The 12,401-nt window shown below is 42.4% G+C and overlaps 1 pseudogene; it reads right to left on the bottom strand.

The window, feature by feature from the left end:
- Positions 1-7,455: 7,455 nt before the first annotated feature.
- Positions 7,456-10,820, bottom strand: LOC103656214 (annotated as a pseudogene).
- Between the last annotated feature and the right edge of the window lie 1,581 nt (positions 10,821-12,401).

Here is a 12,401-nt window from a genome sequence, read left to right as displayed (position 1 = left end):
AAAAGCATTAAGAAAAAGATCAATAGGAGCGCCTGAGTGGCACAGCGGTTAAGCGTCTGCCTTCGGCTCAGGGGGTGATCCCAGCGTTGCGGAATCGAGCCCCACATCAGGCTCCTCCGCTATGAGCCTGCTTCTTCCTCTCCCACTCCCCTGCTTGTGTTCCCTCTCTCACTGGCTGTCTGTATCTCTGTCTAATAAATAAATAAAATCTTAAAAAAAAAAATCAATAAATTAGACTGCATTAAGAGCTTCTGTTCATTAAAAGATATGAAGAACTCATAAAAATCAATAAGAAGTCAAACAATCCAGTAGAAAAATGGGCAAAAGATCTAAGTAGACATTTCACAAAAGAAATGCAAATACCCAAATTTATTGACACCAACGAAGAAACGACAGTTGCAAACACTATGAAATATAATTATATACTCACAAGAATAGCTAAAATTTTAAAAATTGATAGTGCCGGGACACCTGGGTGTCTCAGTTGGTTGAGTGTCTGCCTTCAGCTCAGGTCATGATGCCAAGTTCCTGGGATTGAGTCCGGATTGGGCTCATTGCTCAGTGGGGAGGCTGCTTCTCCCTCTGCCTGCTGCTCCCCCTGCTGTGCTCTCTCTCTCTCTCTCTGACAAATAAATAAATAAAATCTTTAAATAAACAAATAACTGATAGTGCCAAGTATAGACAAGGATGTAGTAACTACCACATATCGACTGTTAATAGGAATATAAATTGGCAAAAACATTTTGAAACAAAATGTTTTACAGTATCTTTTGAAGCTAAAAATATTCATACCACATAAATCAGTAATTCCTCTACCCCGTATATGTCCTTAGAAATACTTATATACACCAGGAAAAATATACAAGAATGTTACAACATTGTTAGCAATAGCCCTAAAATGGAAACAATCCTTGTCAGCTCGGCACCCAAATACATCTTAAACCACATTTAATCTCCAAATAAGGCAAATAGCAAAGTCATACTTCTGCCTAACATAATACAACTATTCTGCATACAACCAGAAACATGCTCTCTTCCGATAAGATGATGCAAAGTCTTTGGGTAATGTTCACTCTTCTCCTTGATACCCTGTAACTTAAATACTCTGCTGTAAAGTTAATGATTATTGGGCGCCTGGGTGTCTCAGTCGGTTAAGTGTCTGCCTTCGGCTCAGGTCATGATCTCAGGGTTGTGGGACTCCTTTCTGCTCAGCGGGAAGTCTGGTTCTCCCTCTCACTCTCCCTCTGCACTCTCCCCCCCAAAATAAATAAATAAAATTTTTTTAAAAAGGTTAACAATTATTAATACATCTTATGTTAGATGATATGGGGATAAGAGAAAGAAGTAAACTGGGGCACCTGGGTGGTTCAGTTGGTTAAGCGTCCAACTCTTGATTTTGACTCAGGTTATGATCTCATGGGTCCTGGGATCAGAGCCCTGTGTCAGGCTCTCCGCTCAGCAGGGGAATCGGCTTGAAGATTCTCACCCCTTGCCCTTCCCCTACTCTCTCTCTCTGTCTCTCAAATAAATAAATAAATCTTAGAAGGAAGTAAATAAAATATTTGCTACACACACACATTTATAACTGGTATGGACTAAGCTATGCCCTCCTCAAATTAATATGCTGAAGCCCTAACTCCCAATGTGACTATATTTGCAGAAAGGACCTTTCAAGAGGTAATTAAGGTTAAATGAGATTACAAGGGTAGGGCCCTAATCCAAAAGGACTGATGTCCTTGTACGAAGAGTAAGACACAGGGGCGTCTGGGTGACTCAGTCGGTTAAGCAACCGACTCTTGATTTCGGTTCAGATCATGATCTCAGGATCATGGGATTGAGCCGCACCTTGGGCTCTGTGCTCAGTGCAGAGTCCACTTGGGATTCTCTCTCTCCCTCCTCCTCTGTCCCTCCCCCTGCTCGTGCTCTAAATAAATAAATAAAAATAAATAAATAAATAAATTCTTTAAAAAAAAAAAAAAAAGAGGAGGAGGAGGAGGAAGACACACCAGGAGTACACACACACAGGGGAAAGGCCATGTGAGGACACACCAGTAAGGCCACCATCTGCAATCCCAGAAGAGCATTCTCACCAGAACCCAACTGCAGGCTGCCCCAAAATGTGCCACTTTGGCTATTGATTACTTAGAACAAAAGTTGCTTAAGAGACGGCCTATGCGATAAGGACTCTCAGAGCCTCCTCTGTCCCCCTGCAAGCAGGAAATGACTCTCCCATATGAAAGGTAGCCTCCCTGTGCCAGGAGCTGAGGAGACATCCTTCACCAGAGACAGGAAATGTAGAGCCCAGAAGGCTGTACAAACAACCCTTGTTTGTACTAATTCACTACCCCAGCCCAAATTCTGCTTAGAATTCCTTACTGATTAAAGCTCCCAGAGTTCAGTTTTCTCTGTCCTGTCATCTCCTCACAGAGTTATTGTCTCTTTGTCTAAACGGTATAAAAACCACCTGTCTCGATTATTTCTTTAGGTCTCAAGCCTATCATTGGGCCTCTGCGTGCACATAATAAAATTTCGGGGTCTTCTATTAATCTGTCTTATGTAAATTTAATTTAGTCCTGCTAGATGAAATGTGGACTAAGGTAACTTCTCCTTCCTTTTCATAACCATACAAGCACCGTAATGTAGGACTTCTAAAAGTGTAAGAAAATGAATTTCTGTTGTTTAAGTGATCAGGTCTTCAGTTATGGCAGGCTGAGTAGACTTACACAGTAACAGGAAGGGCAGAAACACTGATTACAACCACAGTCTCTGTTTCTGCAACTGGTCACTGGTCATAGGTGGTATTTATATCCACTTTTTTTTTCTTTTTTAAGATTTTATTTATTTATTTATTTATTTATTTATTTATTTATTTATTTGACACAGAGAGAGACAGCCCACAAGAGAGGGAACACAAGCGGGGGGAGTGGGAGAGGAAGAAGCAGGCTCCCAGCAGAGCAGGGAGCCCGATGCGGGGCTCGATCCCAGGTCCTGGGATCACGCTCTGAGCCAAGGGCAGACGCCTAACTACTGAGCCACCCAAGCGCCCCTTACATCTACTTTCTTTCACTACTCATTCCATATTCCTTTTGAATCCAACGAGTAGCAAATAAGCACTGGAGATCTAATGCTAGTGAATATGGACAACAATATTATAATCACCAAACTTGTTAAGAGACTAGCACACATTCCCTTTGTCCTCACAAAGCACTTCAGCTGATAGTAATTTTTTTCCTGGTAGTGACTTAAACCTATAGTCTTCAGGGGTCCAGGCCACTAGTGGTCCTTCCTAGATTGGGTTATTGTAATTTTCTATTGATCTTGATGATAGAGCATGATGTCTAGACCAGCAGAGCATAACGTCATTGGGACTGGAAGCAAAAATTTTGCTAGTGGATCACTAGAGATAATAGCAGGGATACCCCTCCTATTCTGGCTACGGGAAGACAAAGCCATGTATTGAACGATGACTTAGAGCATGCACAGCCTCCTGGAGGCCACTACCCCAGCCCTGAAAGGTACTGCTACCTAGCTGGTACTGTAACTGAGTCTTGCAAAGTCTGTTCCCTCATTTCATCAACCCAGCTACTTTAGAATGATGGGAAACATTGTGAGACCAGTGCAATCCATAAGCATGAGCTCATTGCAGCACTCCCTTTGCAATGGAGTGAGCTCCTCAATCTGAAGCAGTGCTGTGTGGATAACGCGTTCTGTAGGTCCACAGATGGTAGTTTTGGCAGAAGCATTGCATTCAGGAAAGGCAAATTTATATACACAGTAAGTGTCGATTTCAGTAAGAACAAAGTGCTCCCTCTTACAAGATGGAAGTGATCCAGTGTAACCCACCTGTCACTAGGTAGACAGCTGATGCCCCATGCTGGGAAATGGTGCCATGTTGGGGATGCAATCTTGGTCTTTCCTGCTGGCAGACGGGGCCCTCAGCAGGGGCCGTAGCCAGGTGAATCTCAGTGAGTGAAAGTCCCTGTTGCTGAGTCTCTACATAACCTCCATCCCTGTCATCACTTAGTCCCCACCACGCGCTGTTGTCTCCTGGACTCCCTGCCGCACTCCAACCTGAGTGAGATCTGCAAAATATCTCTCCTATTGAAATGTTTATTTCACCCTTATATAACAATTAAGGGGAAAGGGAGTTACTTTTTACAACCATGTCTACCCCTTTTTTTCTTATACCCTGTCTACCTGGTCCCTAAAATGTTTAAGTTTGCAACCTTGTGCTGCCTGAACACTCTGGTTGGCTTTACAGCCTCCGCGACCAGCTGTAGACTGTGAATGCACTGATCTCTGTAAGAGGAGATCTCTCTCGGGAGTTTCATCCCTTATTCCAAAAATATCTGGATGCATCTCAGATACATCAGTCTGAAAACCCCTGAACTCTAATTAACTCTATTTCTCTGCTTATAATTTACAACTGAGTGCCTGAAAAATAAAACAAAATAAAATCAAGTGACTGGCAACTCTGTCTACTGAGACACTCGAGCCAGAAAAAGTGGCCTAGTGATCCCCATTCTTCTTGCCACCAACATCAAATTAGTTGTCAACCCCTATCAATTCTGCCTATGAATGTAGTTTGTATAAATGTAGTTGGAATATATTCACTCCCACTTCTCTCTGCATGGCTCCCACTTTCACAGAGATTCTTTTTTTTTTTTTTTTAAAGATTTTATTTATTTAGTTGACAGAGATAGGGACAGCCAGCGAGAGAGGGAACACAAGCAGGGGGAGTGGGAGAGGAAGAAGCAGGCTCATAGCAGAGGAGCCCGATGTGGGGCTCGATCCCAGAACACCGGGATCACGCCCTGAGCCGAAGGCAGACGCCTAACCGCTGTGCCACCCAGGCGCCCCCAACTTTCACAGAGATTCTGATCACTTTTGCCCGCATCCAGAGTCGACAAACTTTGTCTGCAGAGGGTCAAGTAGTACATGTTTTAGGATTTGCAGACTGTATGGTCTCTGTGACAACTGCTCAATTCTGCTGTTGTAGCACGAAAGCAGCTACGGACAGTACGTAAATACATGACCGTGGCTGTGTTCCAATACGATTTTATTTAAGGACACTGAAATTTGAATTTCAGATGCTGTTCACAGGTCACAAATTATTGTTTGACTTTTCCCCCCCTTTTCCCCCAACCATTTAAAAATGTAGAAAATGGGGTGCCTGGCTGGCTCAGTTGGTAGGGCATATGTGACTTTTGATCTCAGGGTCATGAGTTTGAGTCCCACGTTGTGTGTAGATATTATAAATACATTTTTTAAAATTAATTTAATTAAAATGTAGAAATTATTCTTACGTCCATGGACTAAACAAACAGGTAGCCAACTAGTTCGCCAACCCCTGGTCTAGGTGATCACATCAGTCTCTTAAATAGATCCTGTTCCATCCTCTTCCTCAAATACTCTTTAGATGTTCCTGTAAGACTGATTATATCAATCCCCACTTTATTTTTTTTAATTTAAATTCAATTAATTAACATATACCGTATTATTAGTTTCAGAGGTAGACGTCAGTGATTCATTAGTCTTATATAATACCCAGTGCTCATTATATCATATGCCCTTCTTAATGTCCATTACCCAGTTACCCCATCCCCTCCCATTCCCTCCAGCAACTCTGTTTGCTTCCTATGATAGAGTCTCTTACGGTTTGTCTCCCTCTCTAGTTTCATCTTGTTTTATTTCCTCCTCTCTTCCCCTGTGATCCTCTGTTTTGTTTCTCAAATTCCACATATCAGCGAGATCATATGATAATTGTCTTTCTCTGATTGACTTATTTCACTTAGCATAATACCCTCTAGTTCCATCCACATCCTTGCAAAGGGCAAGATACCATCTTTTGATGGTTGAGTAACATTCCATTGTATGTGTATATACACCACATCTTCTTTATCCATTCATCTGTCAATGGACATCTGCGCTCTCGCCACAGTTCGGCTATTGTGGACATTGCTGCTATAAACTTCGGGGTGCAGGTGCCCCTTCGGATCACTACATTTGTATCTTTGGAGTAAACACCAGTAGTGCAATTGCTGGGTCCTAGGGTAGCTCTATTTTCAATTTTCTGAGGAACCTCCATACTGTTTTCCAAAGTGGCAGCACCAGCTTGCATTCCCACCCAACAGTGTAGGAGGGTTCCCCTTTCTCTGCTTCATCACCAACATCTGTCATTTCCTCACTTGTTAATTTTAGCCACTCTGACTGGTGTAAGGTGGTATCTCATCGTGGTTTTGATTTGTATTTCCCTGATGCTGCGTTATGTTGAGTATTTTTCATGTGTCTGTTGGCCATTTGTATGTCTTCTTTGGAGAAAAGTCTGTTCATGTCTTCTGCCCATTTCTTGATTAGATTATGGGTGTTAGGGGGCTCCTGGGTGGCACAGCGGTTGGGCTTCTGCCTTTGGCTCAGGGCGTGATCCTGGCATTATGGGATCGAGTCCCACATCAGGCTCCTCCGCTATGAGCCTGCTTCTTCCTCTCCCACTCCCCCTGCTTGTGTTCCCTCTCTCGCTGGCTGTCTCTCTCTGTCAAATAAATAAATAAATTCTTTAAAAAAAAAAAAGATTATGGGTGTTAGGTTTGATAAGTTCTTTATAGATTTTGGATACTAACCCTTTATCTGTTACGTCATTTGCAAATATCTTCTCCCATTCTGTCAGTCGTCTTTTGGTTTTGTCCACCGTTTCCTTTGCTGTGCAAAAGCTTTTTATTTTGATGAAGTCACAATAGTTCATTTTTGCCTTTGTTTCCCTTGCCTTTGGAGACATGTCTACAAAGAAGTTGCTGAAGCCCAGTTTGAAGGTTGCTGTCTGATATTCCCCACTTTAAAACTCTTCAGTGGCTCCACTGCCTTTAGTATGAAATCCAAACTCTTTAGCATGACAGAGACCTGCATAATCCCCCTCCTACCTACTGGTCGCAGCATTCTCTCTATCCATCCCTGCACCAAACTATGGTTATACACAGTCCCCAGGAGACATCAGCCTTCTTCATGCTTGCTGCCTTTTATTCTTACTGCCTGACCATCTTTCAAAACTGAATTCAAGTACTATATATATATATTTTACTATATATATATGTACTGTATATATATATTTTTAATTATATACTATATATATTTACTATATATATATTTATAGTATAAATTTATATACATACTATTATATAGATATATACTATATATATACTATATATATTTACTATATATTTTAACCATTAGATTTTTTTACTTCATACCAACCCTATATATAGATACTATACATAGAGTAAATAAATATATATATAGTGTATATATGTATACATATACATAGTATGTATATATACATAGTATGTATACATAGTATATATATATACACTATATATATATTTTACATATATACATGTGTACATATATATACACACATATACACTATACATATATATATACACTATATATATATTTTAACCATTAGATTTTTTTTACTTCATACCAAACCAAACCTCCATTTAATCTAAAAAACAAACAAACAAAACTGAATGAAGCGTTACTAAAACGCTAACCAGGGGCGCCTGGGTGGCATAGTGGTTAAGCGTCTGCCTTCGGCTCAGGGCGTGATCCCGGCGTTGTGGGATCGAGCCCCACATCAGGCTCCTCTGCTATGAGCCTGCTTCTTCCTCTCCCACTCCTCCTGCTTGTGTTCCCTCTCTCACTGGCTGTCTCTATCTCTGTCGAATAAATAAATAAAATCTTTAAAAAAAAAAAACGCTAACCAAATCATTTTACCACAAACCTAGCACGTGCATTTCAAGGTTCCACTGCTAGGAATTTTGTTAAGATCAGTTTAATCATAGGGGCGCCTGGGTAGCGCAGTCGTTAAAGCGTCTGCCTTCGGCTCAGGGCGTGATCCTGGCGTACCGGGATCGAGTCCCACATCGGGCTCCTCCGCTGTGAGCGTGCTTCTTCCTCTCCCACTCCCCCTGCTGTGTTCCCTCTCTCTCTGGCTGTCTCTCTGTCACATAAATAAAATCTTTTAAAAAAAAAAAAAAGATCAGTTTAATCATAAATAGCACGATTTAATAGGGCACAGGAACACATGTCATTAGATGTAATTCTTGCCCCTTTTCCTCAGATATGTGTCAGGATAAACTGACAATTCCCCCAGGCTCTGAAACCCCAGGGACCCCATCCCAATCCCTGGAAGTAAAGAGGATTCCCTGTCACACAACTTTCTATGAGTTGTAATAAAACGAAGCCTAAGTTTTCTTACCTTTTTATAGGAAACGGTCAGTCATGTGATAAATACTAAAACACTTCTAGGAATTTTTATGAGTTTGTTCATCAAACACATTTTGCAAGAACCGACTACACAGTAAGTTCCTTTGGAATTTGGTCCACAAATTCACGTAACAGGTTGGAAATTTAAAACCTTTAAGTAAACGGGGAAGTAGAGAATCCCTAAACCTAGTACGTTGTAATTACTAAGGGGATATACACACATACCAAAAAGTTTTGCTTACACAAGATACAAGGGTACAAAAGGGATATGCTTTTTGAGTAAAAACAAAGAACTAGCTGATATCCTTTGTTTTGGGAGGACCATAGGTCAGATGAAGCAAGACCCGAATCTGCTGTCTATTCCCGTGACCAAAAAAATTGAAGATAAAAAAACTTCATTTATCTTATTACATATTTTTCCAGCCATTAGTGGAGATGTAATTATGAAAGATCAAAAGTGCCTTAAAAGGGGGTCGAAATGGCAGCTCTCAAAGCAATATTCAGGCATGATTTCAAGAATGCTTTCAGCTTTAGAGTAAGCCTTCCTTGTCAAACAAAAATCTTCACAATTCATCAAAAACTTCATCGATAGGCGTGCCTGGCTGGCTCAGTAGGTAGAGCATGCAACTCTTTTTTTTTTTATCATTTAAAAAAAAATTATTTATTTATTTATTTGACAAAGAGAGAGAGAGAGAGCAAAAGCAGGGGGATTGGCAGGCAGAGGGAGAAGCAGGCTCCTGGCTGAGCCCTACTCTGGAGCCCAACTTGGCCCTGGATTCCAGGACCCTGGGATCAGGACCTGAGCCAAAGGCAGACACTTAACCAACTGAGCCACCCAGGCACTTTTTTTTTTTTTTTTTAATTATTTGGGTTTTTTTTTTTCTTTTTTTTTTTTTTTAAGATTTTATTTATTTGTCAGAGAGAGAGAGAGAGAGAGTCAAGCAGATGGGGAAGCAGGTTCCCCACTGAGGAAGGAGCCAGATGCTGGACTTGATTCCAGGACCTTGGGATCAGGACCTGAGTTAAAGGCTGATTCTTTTTTTTTTTTTTTTTTTTTTTTTAAGATTTTTGAGTTTCTTTTTTTTTTTTTTTTTTTTTTTTAAGATTTTATTTATTTATTCGACAGAGAGAGAGACAGCCAGAGAGAGAGGGAACACAAGCAGGGGGAATGGGAGAGGAAGAAGCAGGCTCATAGCAGAAGAGCCTGATGTGGGGCTCGATCCCAGATCGCCGGGATCACGCCCTGAGCCGAAGGCAGACGCTTAACCGCTATGCCACCCAGGCGCCCCTAAAGGCTGATTCTTAAGCGACTGAGCCACCCAGGTGTCCCAGAGCATGCAACTCTTGATCTCAGGGTTGTAAGTTCGAGTCCCACCTTGGTTGTAGAGATTACTTAAAAATAAAATCTTTTAAAAAATAGAAAAAGGGGAGGGGGTGCCTGGGTGGCGCAGTCATTAAGCGTCTGCCTTCGGCTCAGGGCGTGATCCCGCGTTCTGGGATCGAGCCCCACATCAGGCTCCTCCACTAGGAGCCTGCTTCTTCCTCTCCCACTCCCCCTGCTTGTGTTCCCTCTCTCACTGGCTGTCTCAGTCAAATAAATAAATAAAATCTTTAAAAAAAATAGAAAAAGGGGGCGCCTGGGTGGTTCAGTTGGTTGAGCATCTGCCTTCGGCTCAGGTCATGATCCCAGAGTCCTGGGACCGAGCCCCACATCCAGCTCCCTGCTCAGCAGGGAGTCAGCTTCTCCCTCTCTCTCTGTTGCTCCCTCTGCTTGTGCTCTTCTCTCTCTGGCTCTCAAATAAATAAAAATCTTAAAAGACAAAGAAGAAAATGGAAAAAAGACACCCCTATGGGGCGCCTGGCTGGCTCAGTGGGAAGATCATGGGATTTGACTGGGAGCTGGAGCCCCACGCTGAGTGCAGAGATTACTTTAATAAATATTAAAACAACAACTTCATCAACAGACTTAGAGGCATCTGTTTCCTTGACTTTCCCCATTTCTTCGTTTAAGCCAATAATTGGCTTTGTTGACTGAATGTGGGTCTGAATTCTCTTTTCCAAGCTCTCTCTTGGTTGTCATCACTTCCACCACTTCTCTTTCTCCTCCCAACACATGGTTCAATACAGATCCCATTATTACAGTCAAACCACAGAAGGAAGGCTACAGTCTGCCCTCCCACCCATGGTCTTGCCCCAACTTTGAAGGTTGTCTTTGATTTCTTGGAAACCCCTCAATCACGAAATCTCTTCTTCTGCTCATGGATCTGATCCCTTTCCTCCTTTAACAAACTGATGGTTATCCCACTGGCACAACCTTTCCATCTTTAATGTACTTTTCAAAGACTTCACCGTCCTGTGAATCTGGCTTCTTCCTTTTCATCACGAAGACGTTCTCCCGCAGAAAGGGGGGGTGTGCAGCCGTATTTCTCGCGCACGAGGGCGCACCGGGTCCCTACGCCGGCGCCGCGACCGCGGAGGACGAACACCGCCAGCGGTTTCCCAGGCGGGGAGCGCAGAGGAAGAGGGGCCACCGGTCGGCCACGGGAGGCTAGGGCCATAGCGGTTCAGCGTACACCGCTTGCCGGCCGCTGAGCGCGCTGACAGCGGCGGGGTATGATGATACTTGGTACTCTTAACTGATTTTCCTCCTAGATAGAAGTCCCTCCTTTGTCCTCCCGCTGTATCTTGCGCTCACACCACAGTTTCACAGTATTTTAATGCGCGCATCTGTTCGCGTGGCTTCTTTTCTATACTACACTATAAAATGCTTTGGTAGAGGAAGCACGCATAACTCGTTTCTTTCTCCTGGCACTTGACTTTTCAGACCTGCTTAATAGCTACGTGTGAAGGGAGTGAATTAATGGATTCTCTAAAATAGAACTTGCATAGAGAAAATAAAGCGGCTAACATATATGGAGCATTTCCAATAAGCCATGTCCACATCTGATCAGTTTCTATGTATTATAATCCTCACTTGTTGTTACTCATATGAAGGAAACTGAGGCATAGAAATGTGAAACCACTTGTCACATAGTGAGTGGGTAGAACGGGGATTCAACTTCAGGCTGGCTCAGTCCCTAAAGCACGCAACTCTTGATGTCAGGGCCTGAGTTCAAACCCCATGTTGGGTATGGAGACTACTTAAAAAAAAAAAAAAAACATGTTGTCTTACCTCATGTCGGAAACATGAAAGAAATTGACGATCTAAGGGACACTGGATTTTGAGATTCTGAGCATTTAACAAAAATGCAAGCCGACCTGGCTGGGTGCTGAAGTGGCTTCTCTCTTCATTTGATTTCTATACATAAGTAAAAAATTCATCAAGCTTTTCAACTTGAGATTTGTTCATTATATGCAAGTTATTTCTCAGTTTTAATTAAAAAAAAAAAAAAGAAAAAAGCTTAGCCTCACTTTCTCGCCCTAACGCTTAATAGTACATTCAACAGGGGCGCCTGGGTGGCACAGCGGTTAAGCGTCTGCCTTCGGCTCAGGGCGTGATCCCGGCATTGTGGGATCGAGCCCCACATCAGGCTCCTCCGCTATGAGGCTGCTTCTTCCTCTCCCACTCCCCCTGCTTGTGTTCCCTCTCTCGCTGGCTGTCTCTATCTCTGTCGAATAAATAAATAAAATCTTTAAAAAAAAAAAATAGTACATTCAACAAATGCTTCCTTAAATTTGAATTCCTAGGGTGCCTGGCTGGCTCAGTCGGAAGGGCATGTGACTCTCAGGGCTGTGAGCTCGAGACCCATGTTGGGTGTAGACGTTACTTAAAAAAAGAAAATCTTACTTAAAAAACAATTTCCTTTTTCGACCTCACACTATTTGCCTTAGCTTTGAACTCTTTTCCACAATTAAATTTATTTACTCCTGGAAGGCAGGACCCTCTTGTTCCCCTTCCTCTATTCCTTTTATAATGTTAGAATACTCTGGTGTCCTGAGATATTATAAGTAAAATATTTAGATGCGGCATTTTGAGAGTTAACAGCTTTATTTCATCCCACTACCAGCTAATTAGAGCAACAACTAAGGTGCTAGATTTTTCCCTTAATCTTCCCCTCAACACCCCCCCAACCACCGCCACTTCCTCAGCCCCTCCCACCACCTCCTTTCCCAAATTCTTTCCCCTGCTCTCACAGCTA

Source organism: Ursus maritimus, unplaced genomic scaffold (assembly GCF_017311325.1).
Source record: "Ursus maritimus isolate PB19 unplaced genomic scaffold, ASM1731132v1 scaffold_26, whole genome shotgun sequence".
Classification (NCBI taxonomy): domain Eukaryota; kingdom Metazoa; phylum Chordata; class Mammalia; order Carnivora; family Ursidae; genus Ursus; species Ursus maritimus.
This window is presented reverse-complemented; position numbering and strand designations above follow the sequence as displayed.